Source organism: Mirounga leonina, unplaced genomic scaffold (genome assembly GCF_011800145.1).
Source record: "Mirounga leonina isolate KUSES-001 unplaced genomic scaffold, KU_Mleo_1.0 Mir_101664, whole genome shotgun sequence".
Taxonomy (NCBI): domain Eukaryota; kingdom Metazoa; phylum Chordata; class Mammalia; order Carnivora; family Phocidae; genus Mirounga; species Mirounga leonina.
In genome coordinates this window covers 27,586,463-27,605,773 of record NW_023270175.1, presented here as the reverse complement: position 1 = coordinate 27,605,773, position 19,311 = coordinate 27,586,463, and the positions used below count along the sequence as shown (strand labels likewise).

Here is a 19,311-nt window from a genome sequence, read left to right as displayed (position 1 = left end):
AAAATGATACCACAGAACACTTCACCCAACAACAGAATACACACTTTTTCTCAAGTGCACATGAAATATTCTCCAGATAGACCATATGTTTGGTTACAATGGAGTAAAAATAAAAGCCAACAATAGAGGGAGAGCTTGAAAATTCACAAACATGTGTAAATTAAGTGACCCATTCTTTTTTTGAAAAATTCCCTTATAGTTAACATACAGTGTTATATTAGTTTCAGGTGTACAATAATATAGTGATTCAACAATTCTATACATTACTCAATGCTTATCAAGATAAGTATACTCTTTAATCCCCATCACCTATTTCACCCATCCCCCTCCCCACGTCCCCTCTGGTAACCATCAGTTTGTTCTCAATAATTAAGAATCTGTTTTTTGGGTTGTTTTTGTTTTTCTTTGTTCATTTGTTTTGTTTCTGAAATTCCATATATGAGTAAAACCATATGGTATTTGTCTTTCTTTGACAGACTTATTTCACATAGCATTATACTCTCTAGATCCATGCATGTTGTTGCAAATCATGTCTTGTTTATCCATTCATCTATTGATGGACACTTGGGCTGCTTCCATAATTTGACTATTGTAAATAATGCTGCAGTAAACACAGGGGAGCATATAACTTTTTGAATTAGTGTTTTTGTATTCTTTGGGTAAATACCCAGTAGTAGAATTGCTGGATCATATGGTAAATTATATTTTTAATTTCTTTACAGATTTATTTATTTACTTGAGAGAGAGAGAGAGTGTGTGTGTGTGCATGTGTATGCAAGCAGGTGGGTGGGAGGAGGGACAGAGGGAGAGAATCTCAAGCAGACTCTTCTTCGCTGAGCACGGAGCCTGACATGGGGCTCCATCTCATGACCCATGAGATCATGACCTGAGCTAAAACCAGGAGTCAGATGCTTAACTGACTGAGCCATGCAGGCACCCCTATATTTTTTAATTTTTGAGGAGCCTCCATACTGTTTTCCACAGTGGCTGCACCAGTTTGCATTCCCAGCAACAGAGCACAAAGGTTCCTTTTTCTCCACATCCTTGCTAACACATGTTTCTTGTGTTTTTGATTTTAGTCATTTTGACAGGTGTGAGGTGATAGCTCATTGTGGTTTTCATTTGCATTTTCCTAATGATGATTGATATTGAACATCTTTTCATGGGTCTGTTGGCCATCCATATGTCTTCTTTGAATAAATATCTGTTCATGTCTTCTGCCCATTTTTAATTATTATTTGTTTTTTGGGCATTGACTTGTATAAGTTCTTTATGTATTTTGGATACTATCTTTTTATCGGAAATGTTATTTGCAAATATCTTCTCCCATTCAGTAGGTCATCTTTTAGTTTTGTTGATTGTTTCCTTTGCTGTGCAGAATAAGCAACCCATTCTTAGCAACCAATGGTCAAATAAGAAATCACAAGGGACATTAGAAAATATGTAGTAATGAAAATGGAAAGACAAAATATCAAAACTCATGGGAGGCAGTGTTTAAAGGGAAATTTATAAATGTAAATGCCTACATTAAAAAAGAAGAAAGAAAGACCTCAAATTAATAAATCAACTTCACACCTTGAGGAAATAGAGAAAGAAGAACAAAGTAAACCCAAAGCTAGCAGAAGGAAGGAAATCAAAAAGATTAGGACAGAGATTTACAAAATACAGACTAGAAAGACAATAGGGAGAATCAATGAAACCAGAAGTTGCTTGTTTGAAAACAAAACTGACAAATCTTTAGCTAGCCTGGCAAAGAAAATGAAAGAGAAGATGCAAGTAATCAAAATCAAAAATGAAAATGGAGACATTATTACTGAACTTACAGAACTAAAAAGGACTAAAAGAGGAACTTACAGAGTAAAAAGTACTATGAACAACTGCATACCAACAAATTGGTTAACCTAGATGAAACAGACCAATTCCTAGAAACATACAACCAGTCAAGACTAAGTAGCGAAGAGATAGATACAAAATCTGAATAGGCCTACAACTAGTAAGGAGACTGAATCACCAGTTAAAAACTTCTCAACAAAGAAAAGTGCAGGACCTGATGGCTCCACTGGTGAATTCTACCAAACATTTTAAGGAGAATTATCAGTATTTCACAAACTTTTCCATAAAATAGGAAAAAAACACTTCCTAGTTCATTTTATAAGGCCAGCATTAACCTGATACCAAAGACAGATGAAGACATCATAAGAAAAGAAATTACAGACCATATCCCTTATGAATACAGATACAGAAATTCTTCGTAAAATAGCAGCAAACCATACCCAACAGCATATGAAAAGGATTACACATCATGACCAACTTGGATCTATCCCAGTGATGTAAAGGTGGCTCAACATAAGAAAATCAGTGCAACACATCATATTAATAGAATGAAGGAGGAAAAAAATACGTGACTATCCCAACAAATACAGAAAAGGTATTTTATAAAATCCACCACCCTTTCATGATAAAAACTCTCAGAAAAACCTAGGAATAGAAGGGAACCTCCTCAACATGATAGAGGGCATTTCTGAAAAACCTACAGCTAACATCATCCTCAATGGTGGAAAACTGAAAGCTTTCCCCCTAAGGTCAGGAACAAGACAAAGATGCCCACTCTCATTACTGCTACTCCACATTGTATTGGAAGTTCTAGCCAGAGCAATCAGGCAAGAAAAAGAAATGAAAGACATCCAAATTGGAAAGGAAAAAATAAAACCATCTCTTCACAGGTGACATGGTACTATATATAGGAGATCCCAAAGAATCCATAAGAAAGCTACTAGATGGCGCACCTGGGTGGCTCAGTCGTTAAGCGTCTGCCTTCGGCTCAGGTCATGATCCCAGGGTCCTGGGATCGAGCCCCACATCGGGCTCCCTGCTCGGCGGGGAGCCCGCTTCTCCCTCTCCCACTCCCCCTGCTTGTGTTCCCTCTCTCGCCATCTCTCTCTCTGTGTCAAATAAATAAATAAAAAATCTTTAAAAAAATAAAAAAAGAGTTCTTTATATATAAAACACATATCAGATATATGATTTGCAAATATTTTCTCCCAATGTGGAGGCTGTCTGTCTCTTCACTTTCTTGATACTGTCGCTTGCACGGAAATTTTAATTTTGATGAGGTCCTATTTATCTAATTTTTCTTCTCTCACTCATGCTTTTGGCAACATATCTAAAAATCTGTTGCCAAATCCAAGTACATGAAGAACTACCCTTATGTTTTCTTCTAAGAATTTTACAGTTTAAGCTCTTATATTTCGTTTGTTAACCTATTTGAGTTAATTTTTGTATATAGGTGAGGTAGGGGTTCAATGTGATTCTTTTGTGTGGGAATTCCAGTTGTCCCAGCACCGTCCATTGAAGAAACAATTGTTTCTGCATTGAATGGACTTGTCACCCTTGTCAAAAAATCGATTGGACATAGATGTTGCATTTATTTCTGGACTCTCGATTCTATTCCCTTGGTCTATATGCCTATCCTATGCCAGTACCACATTGTTTTGATTACTATAGCTTTGTGTAAGTTTTGAAATCTGGAAGCATGAGTCCTCGAACTTTGTTCCACATTTTCACAACAGTTTTGTTTATACTGGGGCCCTTTGTCGTTCTATATGAATTTAAGGATCGGCTTTTCCATTTCTGCAAAAAAAAAAAAAAGCTGTTGGATTTTTATACAAATTACATTGACTCTGTAGATCACTTTGGGTAGTACTGACATCTTAAAAATATTATCGTTCTATCCATGAACACAAGATGCCTTTTGATTTAGATTTAGGTCTTACTTAATTTCTCTTAGCAATATTTTATAGTTTTCAGTGTATGTCTTTCACTTTCTTGGTTAAATTTATTCCTGAATATTTTATTCTTTCAGATGTTATTATAAATGGAATTTCTGTCTTACTTTCCTTTATAGATTGATTGTTCATTGTTGGTGTAAAGAAACACAAACTATTTTGCATGTTGATCTGGTACCCTGCAACTTTGCTCATTTAGTTTATTAGCTCTAGTGGCTTTCTTTATTTTTTTAAAGATTTTATTTATCTATTTGACAGAGAGAGACACAGTGAGAGAGGGAACATAAGCAGGGGGAGTGGGAGAGGGAGAAGCGGGCTTCCACTCAGCAGGGACCCCGATACAAGGCTCGATCCCAGGACCCTGGGATCTCACAGACGCTTAACGACTGAGCCACCCAGGCGCCCCATAAAGAACCCTTCTTTTAAAGATTGATTGATTTTAGAAAGAGAGAGAGAGTGTGTGCAAGCAGGGGGAGGGGCAGAGGGAGATGAGCAGACTCCCCACTGAGCAAGGAGCCCAATGCAGGGCTCAATCCCGGGACCTCAAGATCATGACCTGAGCCAAAATCAAGACTTGGATGCTTAACCAACTGAGCCACCCAGGCTCCCCTATATAGAAAACTCTTAAAATTCAGCAACAAAACGAGAAAAAAAATGGGCATAGGAGTTGAACAGACATTTCTCCAAAGAAGATACATAATATCCAATAAGTACATGATAAAGTGTTGAACATCATTAGCCATTAGATTAATGCAAATCAAAACCACAATGAGCTACCACTTCATACCCATTAGGAAGGCTATAATTTTATTTAATGGAAACTAACAAGTGTTTGTGAGGATATGGATAAATTGGAACCCTCATACCATGCTGGTGGGAATATAAAATGGTGCAGTCACTGTGGACAACAGTTTGGCAGTTCCTTGGAAGGTTAAATAGAGACTTACCTTATGACCCAGCAATTACACTCCTTGGTATCTACCCCAAAGAATTGAAAATAGGAACACAGATACTTGTATGCCAGTGTTCATTTCAGCATTGTTCCCAGTAGCCAAAAATTGGAAACAACCCAAGTGTCCATCAACAGATGAGCGGAGAAACAAAATGTGGTGTATCCATGTAATGGAAGTTCTGATTCATGCTACAACATGGGTTAACCTTGAAACCGTTATGTGAAGTGAAACAAGCCAGACACCAAAGAATACATATTGTATCATTCCACTTAGGCAAATTCACAGAGACAGAAAGTAGATTAGAGGTTGAGGGCGGATGGGGAGGAGAAGAATTGGGAATTATGGCTGAAGAGTCACAGAGTTTCTGTGTGTGGTAATGAAAATATTTTTGAACTAGATAGTGGTCATGGTTGCACAACATGCTGAATGTAATTAATGCTCTGAATTGTACACTTAAAAATGATTAACATAGCAAGTATTACGTTCCATATATTTTACCACAATAAAAGATATGAAGAAAGGAAACCTTTTCTAATTAAAAATAAAGTTACTCAAAAGTGGTTACATTATTTAAAATGAGGTGACTGTTTTCAAATCATCTTTTTCTCTGAAAGAAGAAAGGAAGCTAACCACAAATGAACTTCTTCTAAGAATAGAAAATTTCTCATAAAAAAGAGGCTTTCATATTTCATACTTAGAATGACTTCACTTCAAATGGAAGAAATATTACTGACACTTTAGTCTACTCATATTCTATTTAGAAAGTTTTCTTTTGTTGTAACCCTTCTAAGGTGACGAATGCTAAATATTGAGATAATTGTTTTTCTTTATCATGGTAATCTTTATAGAACGTGTAGAGATCCATCCTAATTACTCTGGTCCATCGCCACAGGCTGTTTCTTCAGTCTTAACAATCAAAACCTCAAAATAACAGCATATTTGTAGCTGATCAAGTCCCTACCAATAAATGTTCTCAGGCCATGGCATAGCTGGCTTCTCTGTTCAGGATCTCACAAGGCCACAATCAAGGTGTGGGTTGGGCTATATTTTCTCCTGGAGGTCAGGGTCTTCTTCCAAACTCACGTGACTGTTGGCAGAATTCAGTTGTTTGTGGCTGTAGGACTGAAGTCCCCATTTTCTTGCTGGCTGTCGTCTGGGGGCCTTTCTCAGATCCCAGAGACTGCCCAGAGTTCCTGGCCTTGGGGCCCCTCCTAAAGCTGCTCACATGGCAGCTTATGTTTTCAAGGTCAGCAGCTGAATCTCTCACTTCTAATGCTTTCACTTGATTAAGTCAGGCCCACCCAGATTATTCCCTTTTAATTAACAAAATCAGCTGATCTGGGCCCTGAATTACATCTTTAAAATGTTATTTATTTTTTTTAACTTTGCCATCTTCTGTTGGCTGGAAGCACATCACAGGTTTCACTCACATTTGAAGGGTGGGTATTAAACAAGAGTGTAACACATTGGTTGTCACCCTAGTGTCTGTCCACCACCATATGGAGTTGTCACCCAGCATTAGTAGTAAATGGGGAGAAGAAGGATTATTCTTAAAATGAAACACCAATGTGGCTAAGTCAAAGTTTGGTTGGCGAAACGGGCAAGTGGTACTTTTATGTCTCCTAGCTTCCCATGGTGTGTGTTTGCATTAGTCAGGATTCTCCAGAGAAACAGAAACAATAGGATTTATTTGTTAATTGTAAGGAATTAGCTCTGACAATGATGGAGGCTGGCAAGTCCCAAGGTCCACAGGGTGAGTCAGGGAGCTGGACACCGAGGAGAGTTAATGGATTAGTTCCAGTCTGTGTCCTAAAACCTGAGAACCAGGAAAACTGATGGTGTAGCACAAGTCCAAAGGCCAGCAGACTTGAGACCGAGGAAGAGCCAATGTTTCAGTTTGAGTTTGGAGTCAGGAATGAAGCTGATGATTCACTTCAAAGGTCATTAGGCAGAAGGAGTTCGCCTTTACTATGGGAAGGTCCGCTTTTTTGTTCTGTTCAGGCCTTCAACTGATTGGGTGAGGCCCATCCACATTAGGGAGAGCAAACTTTACTCAGTCTACCAGTTCAAATGTTCCATCTCATTTCGAAAACATCTTCACAGAAATACAATAAAGTTTGACCAAATTATCTGGGCGCCCTATGGCCCAATCAAGTTGACACATAAAATTAATTGCAGAATTAATTAATTAATTAATTAATGTGGAACGTTTTGCCCTGGCCTTGTTGTGTGCAATCTTGAACTCTCCATAACTCTACAATAAGGAGAAAGCAGAGGGCTGTCTTCAGAATGATCACTGGGAAATGGTTCCACTCCCCCAGCTGATATTTTTCAAGCTTGTGAAGAGTGGCATATTTCAATTTTTAATTTGATTAATTAATTAAATAATTAAAAAAATAATTGCAGTATTCTTCAATGATCAGTCGCATGCCCTTTTCCCTGACGAGTGGGACTGATCCAATTATCATGGCAATAGGACTCATCCAGTTCCAGGTTTTTCCAGGAACCTGAGTCAAGGCTGAGGGCCTTTCCTCAGGTTGTTCCCAACAGCTATTGCTGGATCACATTACAAGTCTGGTTAATGTATTTTAGTCTGCATGCCTCCAGGGAGCTTTTGGGAGAAGAGAAGTGAGTGGCACTTGCTCAGGAGCAAAGAGGCAACAATGACGCCAGGAACACAGGCAGGAGGCCTTCCTTTCCTGGGGATTCCCAGCGAGGCATGCCTAATGCCTCTTCAACTTGCTTTTGCCACTTTCTCCAGTCATTGCAATCACCCTAAATGTGGATATCAGAAAGAAAACCATGTTCCTTTTTTGCTCACCAGAAATCTGGTAAGGGACTACCAAAGTGCCCTATAGAACAGAGGGAAGTATAAAGAAATAGCCTACAGAGAAAGGTTGGCAACCCGAAGTAGCATGTGGGTCAGCCCATGATCATCCCCACTTCCTAAATCTGAGTGTGACGCACCCTGCTCTTAGCCCAAACATTTTGTCTGGGTTGCCATGGATTGACCGAGGAATCTCTTTGCCAACTAGGGACTGACTCAAGGGTGTTGTCTCACAGCCTCTGAGACTATCTCCCATGCATTAAGCTGATGTTTGCAAGTTGTCGGTTAAGCAAGTGTTATGCAAAGACCTTGGGAGACAAGAGAGGAAAGAACTGCTCTGTAGACAACTTTTAAACATTGCTGATCGTGATTCTTCTGCATCTCGTAGGAACTCTAAAGGTGCCTCTTCCACCAGCCAGTAGTTAGATGCCTCATTGGCTGGGAGAGTTTTTATGTGGAACGTTTTGCCCTGGCCTTGTGGTGTGCAATCTTGAACTCTCCTTAACTCTACAATAAGGAGAAAGCAGAGGGCTGTCTTCAGAGTGATCACTGGGAAATGGTTCCACTCCCCCAGCTGGTATTTTTCAAGCTTGTGAAGAGTGGCATATTTCAATTTCTTGGTGGTACCAACAGGCACTTCTCAAGTGACCAGGGTTCCTGGCATGAGTCTAATTAATGCAAATATTAGAGGCATGTCGGAGGGGACAAAGTGGTAGACAGGCTATCAGAAAAGACAGGGAGCTCAGGTTTGGGAAGCTTGTGCTGCCTCCCATTATGGATACTTAGCTCCGGTGCAGTCTAAGAGGAATGAAACCACAGCTGCATTTCCCCCTTGCATTAATGTTCCTGTCACCACACAGGACCTGCCTTTATCCCTCTCCATCCCTTTCTTGCTGCTTTGAAATGGGACTTTCAACTGAGCTTCCTATGGGACTATGAGAACCTCATCAATAGCTAGTGATTTCCATGGCAGCAGCAGGTTTATTACTTTTTAAATTTTTTTGCATAGGTATTCTTTTTTATTGAAGTATAGTTAACACACAATGCTTTATTGGTTTCGCGTGTACAACATAGTGATTCAACAAGGGTATATGTTCTGCTGTGCTCCCCACAAGTGTAGCTGCCATCTGTCCCCATACAGCGTCATTACAGTGCCATTGACTATATTCCCGATGCCCTACCTTTCATCCCTATGACTTATTCATTCCGTAGCTGGAAGCCGGTACCTCCCACTCCCTTTCACCCCTTTTGCCCATTCCTCTACCCCTTCCCTTTTGGCAATCATCAGTTTGTTCTCTGTATTTATGGGTCTGTTGGCAGAAGGTTTTTAAATTAACATGGTGGCCAGCTCCTTTCATCTATGGAGGGGCAAGCCAGCACTCATGTCTCCCTTCCTTTCTGCCTCTTCTTTTCCTCATTCCTCCCTCCTGTGTTTCCTGACCTAGGAGTAGAAGTGTCCTGGTACTGACCCTGCCCAGTGGTAACCATCACGAGCCAAATTGGCCAATAGAGTTTGACATTCTTGTAGAGGTTTTAGGACTTGTCCAGTACTCTAGAAACCATGATTCTGAGCATTCACAAATATTGATGGCATTTGCGGGGGGTGGGGGACACTCTTTCTCCCTCTGTCCAAGCTGGGAACAAATTAAGAAGTCAAAAGAGAAAGGTGTATGAAGAACAAAATATCACCTTTATTCTAAATAAATCTGACACTGGGAGATGAGGTTTTTATCTGTGAAGAGGTGGACATTCTAATAATGAACCCCATAATTAGATGAATCTCCTCAGCCGCAGGCAGCTCTGGATAACAGACTCCCATCTTACTCTTCAGTCCTTCACCTGGCATGGGCCTCCACCTGCAAAGCTTAAAGCATAGAGGAGCAGGGCAGAATGCATGCTTTCTGTGATGAGCTGGCTCCCAAGGAGAAAGGAAAAAGGAAAGGGCTAGGCTAGGGCTGTTAGTTTGTCATTTAAAACCTCACCAGTACCCCACCCAGGAAAGAGTGAATGACGGGGCAGAGAGAAGCCGGCAGAGTTATGCTAGTGAGCTTCATACTGAAGAAAATACCAAGGAGACAGAAGAACCCCCCACCCCCATCCTGAACTTAAGCAGTGAATAGACCTTGGAGATCATCTGGTCCATACCATTTGAGGAAATCTGGACTCACACAGATGGTGTGACTTATATAGCAAGGGGTAGGCTCCTAGGATGGGCTAGGAGTCCAGGCACCTGAGTTCTAAGGTTGTTTGCCCACCATTCCTCTCCTCCAGGAGCACTTGAAGTGTTAGACTTGTTTGGTGGAATCTTTGACATAATGACAGAAGGAAAATAGGTTTATAGAAGAGAAACAAGAATGGTGTAAAGGGTCAAGGGAATTGATTTCTCAAGAATGTTGTTTTGCAAACTGCCCGTCATCATCTCCATCACTGCCATTAATAATCTCCTGCAATGTTAATGTTTGCTGGGTACCTACTTGATCATATTCTATACAGATGTATTTAGTCCAATGAGATGCTGCAGGGGAGAACTAAGGGTGAGGTGGTGTCTCTCCAATGTCTAAAGAGCAGAATTAGCTAATCCACAGTAAATATTTTCCCTCTGGGAACTGTATAGTCCATGGAATTACCATTATCAAAAGGTATCTGTATTAAATAGTGGTGTTAGATATTGCATACTGTTAGATATAACTTCTTTTTTAATTTATTTTTTTATTGAAGTACAATTCACATACAGTGATACATTAGTTTCAGGTATACAACATAGTGATTCAACAGTTCCATGATAAGGGTAGTACTTGCTATGATAAGTGTCGTTACCCTTTGTCACCATACAATGTTATTAGAATATTATTCACTGTATTCCCTGTGCTGTACTTTTCATCTCCTTGACTTATTTTATAACAGGAAGTTCATACCTCTTAATCCCCTTCCCCTACTTTGCTCATCCCCCCACCCACCTCCCCTCTGGCAATTACCAGGTTTTCTCTATTGGAGTCCGTTTTCTGTTTGTTTGTTCATTTGTTTTGTTTTCTAGCTTCCACACATAAGTGAAATCATATTGTATTTGTTTTTCTCTGACTTATTTCACTTCACATAATACCTTCTAGGTCCATCCATGTTGTTGCATATGGCGAGATCTTATTCTTTTTTATGGTTGAGTAACATTACATTACATATATATATCAAAAATATATATATACACCCACACACACACACACACATATATAATCACTTCTTCTTTATCTATTCTAGATAGAACTTCTGTTCATAAGAGTCTGTGTTCCTAGAATATGTGCCCAGAATCCTTTCCGCCTACACCACTAAGTACTATGATCACCTCTTACCTAGATTATAGTAGTGGCCTCCTAAGCAGTCTCTCTGCTTCCTCTCCCCTGAAATCCCTTCTGTACATAGCAGCAAGAGTGAGCTTTTGAACACCTAAGCCAGATCACATCACTCTTCTGCCTGAAACTATGCCGTGGCTCCCTGCCACTCAGAATTAAAGCCAGTTATTACCGTGGCCTGCATGAGCAGGCTTCCCGTTTCTTTTCTGACCTCCTAGCTCTCCTCCCCCCATTCTCTCAATTCCAGCCACATTGGCCTCCGTTTTCTACAAGAACAGCAACTCATACTCCTCCCTCAGGGTCTTTACATTTTGGATCCCTCACTGGGAATGCTCTCCTCCTAGATATCTCCGTAGCTCACTGTCTTCCGCACTTCATTTGGGCCTTTGCTCCAACATCAGCTTCTCGGTGAGGCTGTCTGTGTTGTTTTGATGAGGCCAGGTTATACTCCAGTGACAGAAAGCCAACACGGCAGACTCTTACCTTGTAAAAGATCATTTCTCCTCTATCTGGGTCTGGCAACAATTCAGAGCAGCTCTCTTCCCATGAGTAACTCAGAGATCCTTGGGGGACTCATCTTTCTCATTTGTTTACTGTTTACCCCACCCAAACGTGTAAACTCCATGAGGGCAAGGGTTTGGGCCTACTTTTCTTTTTTTTTCCATCTGCTGTATACTGTATGCATTGACTAGTGAGTGCCTGGCATATATAGTAGGTTCCCAATAAGTATTTGTTGAAAGAATATTGAAAGGTAATATCATGGAGGGAATAGAAAATGAGAAGGCCAAAGGAAGCATTTTTGTGCATATGTTTTCTTAGGCTGAAGTTAAAGATAAGTCAGTTCCATATGTAATATTTGATTACTGTTGTTAAAATAACTGTAGAAGGGCTTATGAGCTGTAAACCTGAGTTAGGTTTTCAGCATTAAACTTTGGATATCGTATTAGTTTTCTATTTCCGCCATTAAACTTTGGATATCGTATTAGTTTTCTATTTCCGCCATGACAAATTATCACAGACTTAGCGGCTTAAGCAACGTAAGGTTTTTATCATGTAATTCTGTAGGTCAAAAGGCAGACACACATCTCACTGGGCCCAAACTAAGGTCTTGGCATGGCTGCCTTCCTTTCTGGAGGCTCTAGAGGAGGATCTGTCCCCTAACTCTTTTGGGTTGTTAACAGAGTTCAGTTCCTGGTAGCATGGAGATCCCTGTTTCCTTGGGATTGATCCCTGGGAACGAGGGCCGTTCCCAGCTTCTACAGGCTATGTGGGTCCTTAGCTCATGGCCTCCTTCCTCAGTATTAAAAGCCAGCAACAGTAGGTTGGGTCCTCTCGTACTTTTAATCTGTCCTGCCTCTTCTTTTTCATTTCACTGTCCCACTCTTCTGCCTCCCTCTTTTGCTTTTAAGAGCTCATTTGACTACACTGGAACCACCTGGATAATCTAGGTTTATCTCAATCTACAGGTCAACTGCTTAGCAACCTTAAATACCTCTGCTGCCTTAAGGTACATAGTCACAGATTCCAGGGATTAGGATGTGGACATCTCTGAGGGGCCATTATCTTGCCTACCAGATATACAAATGATTATCAGATATGGTATTGTGAGTAAGAGTGTAGGCTGTAGCAACATGAAGACCTGGGTTTGAATCCCACTGTGCATCTTGATAGCTGGGTTATTCTGGACCTGTTCCTTAGCCTCTCTGACATGGAGTTTCCTCTGTGCCGAGTGGGGACAATAAGGATACTTGTCTCATGGGGTTGTTGTGGATGTTAGAAATGATATGTGAAAGTGCATAGTAGACACCAGGCACTCTATTTTACTCCTTCAAAAAATATAATGTGAGTACTCCTAATGTTTTAAACGTGAGCCCACCTCCGATGACCTTACCTTGAAAAGGATGAAGCAGGCTGAGTGCTCTTTTGTTAAAACCTTACTTAACCAGCTGGGTTTGTAGGGAATGAGGAGGAAGTTTAATCTAAGTGTTTATGATTCATTTACACCTAAATTCATTAAATGCTATTTTAAGGACATTTGATGGCTTGAGGCATTTAAAATAATTGTAATGCCTTTTTCTTAAACAGAAGTGCTGCCAAGAGTAAACAAACTCAAATACCATGTGCTTCGAAATTCAAACAAATTTAGAGTGGGTTCTAACCTGGCACAATATCTTCCCCCATCTGTAATTCCTACCAGGGACAGCCCTGCTGAGAAGAAACACCAGCTCTATTTACTGAATGGGGAGTCAGAAACTGTGGCAGACATGAGTGCAAAGAAGAGTGCTCATTGAATTGGATTGTTGCTTTTTTAGAATTTTTTTCTGTATCTCGGCTATTGTCATTGGGAACTTTGTTGTAATGCTTTCCATTAGCTAAAAATGTGCCTCTCATAACTATCTAAGGGGGAAGAATTCTTCTGCAGCATGTAGGTGAGAACTGCATTTCCTGGAGCTGTTGAGGCCTATTTGAGCTTGCATGCTGATGAATATGATGTTGCAGCTGAACTGAACTAACTGCCTTTTGATGAGCTTGAGTACAGTTTGTCACTAACTAAGGAGAGAAGGCTGTAACCAGTGCATGTTTTAAATGAAACGAGACCTGCCAGGACACACGTCTTGATCAATTGGAGGAGCCTTCTCCTCCCTCTGTTCCTGGGCCTTTTTTCTCCTTTACTGTTTCTCGAATCCCTGGCACAGTCACGTGACGTAGAACGCCAGGTAGCACACAGCCATGATGACAGAGGCGTTTTTTGTTGTTTCTGAAAAGTGGTTTTTATACATCAGCCCAAATGTTGGTATTGGCTTTATGGTTCCTGCCAAAGGGTCAGTCATGACGGGGTGCTAATGGACTTGAGTGAACTTTCGTCCATGTCCCCTTGGCGCCCCATCACAACTATAATTTGTAAATGCATGTATGTATGCACATATGCATGTGTCTCATCTCATTCTCCCCACAAGAATACAAACTCTCTCAAGCAGGAACATTATTTGTCTCATTTATCACTCTATAGCTTTTTGGTTATCATTATAAGCAAGAAGGGGAAATAAGGGAACCCTCTTTGCTTGAAAGTAAGGGTACTATTTCCTGACTAAGAAAGTACAATGAGTTTGCTACTTAGATACCATTTGGGGGGATATAGGGAGAGGCAGAGGTGAGTTTGATGGCATTCACCACTCTCCCAGTCATAACTCTTAGGCAGCATTGTAATATTGCTTTCCAGTTATGATCACCAGGACCAAGGAATTCCTGGCTGTCAACAGAGCCGGTAAAGTGGGGTTTCCTGAGCTCTAAAGACATCCCCGGAGACTTGGAGCAACCAGGAGATTTGTATCAGAGATTAGCTTTCAAAACATGAAATAAGAACGTGAGGGAAATAATGACAATGAGTAGGGCAGGACTCGTTAAGCGTGCCGTGTGAAGAAGTGTGGTATATTGGTGAGGAAACCCCAGTCGTCTGAGATTTAATGCTCTAAAAATGGAAAAGATTGACAGAAAATAGGCTTTCCATAGCAATTTAGCCTGTGCTGTTGCCCAAGAAAGGTCTTAAGCTCAAAGGCTGAGGAGATTTCAGGCGGTTGCCATGAGGAGCCATGACATCATTTTGTGAGCCTAGCCCGAGTGCCCGTACTAACATTTATCAAAAGCAAAGGCATTGGGCGCCTGGGTGGCTCAGATGGTTAAGCGTCTGCCTTCGGCTCAGGTCATGATCTCAGGGTCCTGGGATCGAGTCCCCCATCGGGCTCCCTGCTCAGTGCAGAGCCTGCTTCTCCCTCTGCCTTTCTCTCTCTCTCTCTCTCTCTGTCTCTCATGAATAAAAAAAAAAAAAAAGCAAAGGCATTAAAAGCAAAGCCTCAGACACACACACACACACACACACACAGAGACACACACACAGCCAGGCTGGCTGGAACAAACATGCATCGGGCAGTGAGTTATATGGGAACCGTCCCCTTAGCTTATTGTGTCTGAAGGGAAAGGCCACTTACTGAATGAAGCCCTGGCCTCCCTGTTTATGCATGGAGGGAGAGGCAGAATTTGATGCAGAAGTAGTGCCTGGAGTCCATGGTGCAGCAATCTTTATGGGCTGCCTAGACTTTCAGTCTTTTTTTTTTTCTTTTTTTTTTAAGATTTTATTTATTTGAGGGAGAGGGAGAGAGAATCTGAAGCAGACTCCATGCTGAGCGCAGAGACTGATGCGGGGCTCGGTCCTACGACTGGAAGATCATGACCTGAGCTGATACCAGGAGTCGGACGCTCAACCCGACTGAACCACCCAGGTGCCCCTAGAGTTTCAGTCTTTAAGACATTGTGGCCAGAAGCACTCTGCATTAAAAACAAAATGAGTGAGACCAAATAAAATGTTTTAAGGAAGCCAGTCTCAAACATTTTGAAGAAATGCCAGTGTCATTCCGGAAGAAATACCATTTGCCAATTTATTGCTCTGTGAGTGGTACAGCCATCTTTTTTTTTCTCCTGCAGGCCAATTCCCCTGCTTTGGTTAGAAAACTAAAATGAAGCTTGTGTGAAGCCTTGTGGAGACTAGCAAGAATGTAGGTGGTTGACATGTTTTGCTTGGGAAAGGCACTTCCGTGTTAACTTGGATTCAGCCTCAGTCAATACTCAGGGAGTACTTTGTGCGTATGGAGTACCTATCAAGGGGCTAGGCATTGTGCTGGATGCTTCCACCCACATCATCTCTTTTAATTCTTAAAACAGCCCTGTTGAACACTGTGATTCAGTTTGGTCATCTGTAAAAGATGAAAACGCACGTGCTCAAGGTCATGGCCGACGTGGCAGGGGTCTCCCAAGTCTAGAGCTCTTTCCTCTGTCCCGTGGCAGGGTTGCCACGAATATACATTGACGTGCTGCCCAAATAGTTGTTTGGCCTCGGGAGAGAGGGGAATGAACCCAGACGGAGTCCCCACTGTGCACCAGCCACTGTTCTCGGCGTGTCTCGACTTCAAGGTGTGCAGAGGTCACCTCAGAATGTTCTGAAAAGACAGATTCTGATTCTGTTGGTTTGAACTTGGTGAGGCTAAGAGCCTGCATTTCTAACAAGTTCCTATGTGATATCTGGGTGGCTGGTTCGGGGCCCTCCTTTACGAACAGCTGTCATCCCATATTATGGGTGAAGAAACTAAGCCCAAGGCCACACTGTGGAGACCACTTATGGCCTCAGAGCTGGGATTTGAAACCAGGACAGATTGATTAAGGCCTTTGCCAATACACCCTGCTGAATTCCCTAAGGTTTTTGAAACTTTCTCCTTGTCGGATCCATTTGTATTCCTTACTTAATTAAGGGGCCTAGCACTTGAAAGTCCTCGTTTCTTTAGAGCCCTTCCTTCTTTGCTCAGAAAAACATCTTTGCAGTTAATCGTGCTTACACTTGTGGCTTTAATTTTTCTCTTGTTGCCTCAATTAGCCACATTGGTTTGCCATCCTAGCTGCACCTTAGAAACACCTGAGAAGCTTTTTAAGGCCTATCAAGACGCATACCCCACTATGGGACCAATTGAATGAGAATCTCTAGAGGTGAGCATTTTATAAAAGCTCCCCAGATGATTCTGATTCAGCTAGGGTAGAGAACCCCTGAATTATGGGGTTCAAGGAAGCAATTTCTGGGAAATGGAGCCCAAATCCCTTATTGTGTGTTGTCATGAAAGGAAGGGCCAGCATGTTTAGCCAATCACCAACAAAGTTCCCAATGAATTCTTGGCACCGTTTTGTTTTGTGACTGTGAGCTTAGATTGTACTGTGGTTGAGACTGTAGCATATGTAAAGTTTGAAATAGCTGTGTGGACCCTGAGGATGAGGAGCTGATGAGGAAGGACCAGGGTAGCGAGATGAAGTATCATGGGCTGGCTTCAGGCCAAAGACTCATGTTCTCACCAGCCCAAGACATTGGCCTTGGCGGGTGTTAATAGAATAAAGCTTGGTTTGACTCAATTCAACAAGACTGACTGGTGAGAGAGTCATTTTGAAAAAAAGTCATGAGAACAGAGGGCAGGGGTGGATTAATGCTATGGTAGAGCTATGGACAAACCACCATAGTTGCTCAAGCTGGAATGGGGCTGCTATGTGGAGATCTGGACTGCTGTACAATTTTGTATGTGGCAACGCTGGGCTGAGATGTGGAAAGAAATGGAAATAGTAAGATGACTGGGGGCCAGAGCCTGCCCTCCAAGGAGGAAAGAGGACTTTTCACTGGGATAGCGCGGAAAGGCTTAAAATAGTCCTTCTCAACCCTAGCTGTGCACTTGGATCAGCTGAGGAGCTTGGAAACCTACCAGTGCTCTGGCCCCAGCCCAGAGATTCTGGTTTAATTGATCTGGTGTGGCACCGTGGGCATCTTATTTTTTCAGAGTTTCCCCAGTCACACTAAAGCACCAGCACAGCTGAGAACTACTGGTTTAGACTGCGCTTGCACTGGGCCGAGGAGAATGCGGCTGGCTGCGAGAGGCAAAACGAACAGCTGGGGCCGTCGTTCTCCACCTGTGATCCTTGCCCAGCGGCTGCAGCACTTAGGAACTTGTTAGAGATGCCAATACTCACGCTCCAGCCCCGACCACCTCCATCAGAAACTCTGAGGGAGGGGGCCCAGGCATCTGTGCCTCCACAAGCCTTCTAGGGGAGTGTGATAGACGCTTCAGTTTGGCTGGGACTTGAGCAGGGTGCATGGCAGGGGAATGCAATGACATAAAGCTGGAAAACGTGCAAGTAACAGGCTGGTGACAACTCCTCTGATTGTACCATTGAGATGGGGCAAGACCCAGTATTCTTAGGTGGAATGTATTTCTCTGTGGCCTTGCTCTTTCTCTCTCACATGCTCGAAATTGCAGCGGGGATGAAATATAGGTCATTCATGCAGGGGCACAGGACCTCCGAAATCACACTCTGCTCTGCCGGCGGAAGCTGCCACTTTTCTTGTTAACGGACTCATTTCTGTCTTCAGTAGGAGGAAGCATCCTCCCTGGTGACTCGGGCCTTTAGAAGATGGGAAGGCCAGGCTTCAAGAAAGCTCCCTGGATAAGGTCAGAGAGGGTTTCCCGGCCTCCTCTTCTTACCTCTCATCCCCACCTGAGCCAGGTCTTTGGTTGGCTGGGCCCCACCTATTATTCACAGCAGGTGCCTGAGGTTGCTCGCCGGTGGTGCTGCCCAGTGTCCCCATTCACGGGACAAAGCTTTCCCTAGGCTGAGTAATGACCCCGCTTTCTGTTGCCTAGGTAATTGGCATGCTCCCCGGTGCATTTTCCTCTCTTTCTGGTCCAGACTGTGTGGGGTAGTATTCATTCCCCAAATGAAATAGCTGAGTCCTTGCAGGATGCTGAGCATCTCCAAGGGTCACAGAGGGACTTCCAGGATTGGTGCTTTTTCTTTTCTTTTTTTTTTTTTTTGAAGATTTTATTTATTTATTTGACAGAGAGAGACACAGCAAGAGAGGGAACACAAGCAGGGGGGAGTGGGAGAGGGAGAAGCAGTCTTCCCGCTGAGCAGGGAGCCCGATGCGGGGCTCGATCCCAGGACCCTGGGATCATGACCTGAGCCAAAGGCAGACGCTTAACGACTGAGCCACCCAGGCACCCCGGTGCTTATTCTTTACAAAGAGGTTTCTAAACCAGAGGGGCTTTACCCATCATCAAGTCCAGCAATTCTCAGCTAAGGTGATTTTGTCTTCATCCTGCGAGTGAGGGATATTTGGCAATATGAGACAGTTTTGGTTGTCACAACTTGGCCGGGGTGGGGGGATGCTCCTGGCACTTAGTGTGGTAGAGGCCAGGGATGCTGCTAAACATCCTTTGGTGCGCAGAACAGCCTCTCAAAACAAAGAATTATCTAGCCCCAAATGTCAAAAGTGCCAATGTTGAAAAACCTTGGCCTAGTACCCATCACTTATTTTTGAAATGGAAAGATTGAGGCTCAGAGGTCACCCAGAAGGTCAGTGGTGAGTCAGAGTGGGGGATCCTGGTTTCCTAACTACCGGAGTGTAGTGCTCAACAGTGTCATCTCCGTCCCAGACAGCATTTCTTCCATGGCTGCTACCACTGTGTGCCTGCCAACGGCCAGGCAATGTGCTGAACCCCTTCCATTTATGAACCCTTCTTCTTAGCACATGCTTTCAGGGTAGGCATGATTATCCTTAGAGGGGAGTGATCTTATGCATGCAAAGCTACCATGTGCAAAACATTGTGGGCCATTAGGGAAAGCAAAGATGATACCGAAAGACATGGTTCTTGCCCTCTGGGAGCTTACATTCAAATCGTGGAGGAAAGACATATGAAAGATATATGAAAATAATTACAGGGTATAATTGATGAAAATAATTAAATTAAATTAAATTAAAATAAATTAAATAATGAAAATAATTATCAACCTAACTTTTCAGTAAAAGCTTATAATGATAA

At 42.3% G+C, this 19,311-nt stretch overlaps 1 protein-coding gene across 5 annotated transcripts in view; it reads left to right on the top strand.

Annotated features, from left to right (window-relative positions):
* FGF13 (fibroblast growth factor 13) overlaps positions 1-19,311 on the top strand; it is a 489,220-nt gene that overhangs the window by 278,512 nt on the left and 191,397 nt on the right. The gene's annotated exons all lie outside the window — the stretch shown is intronic.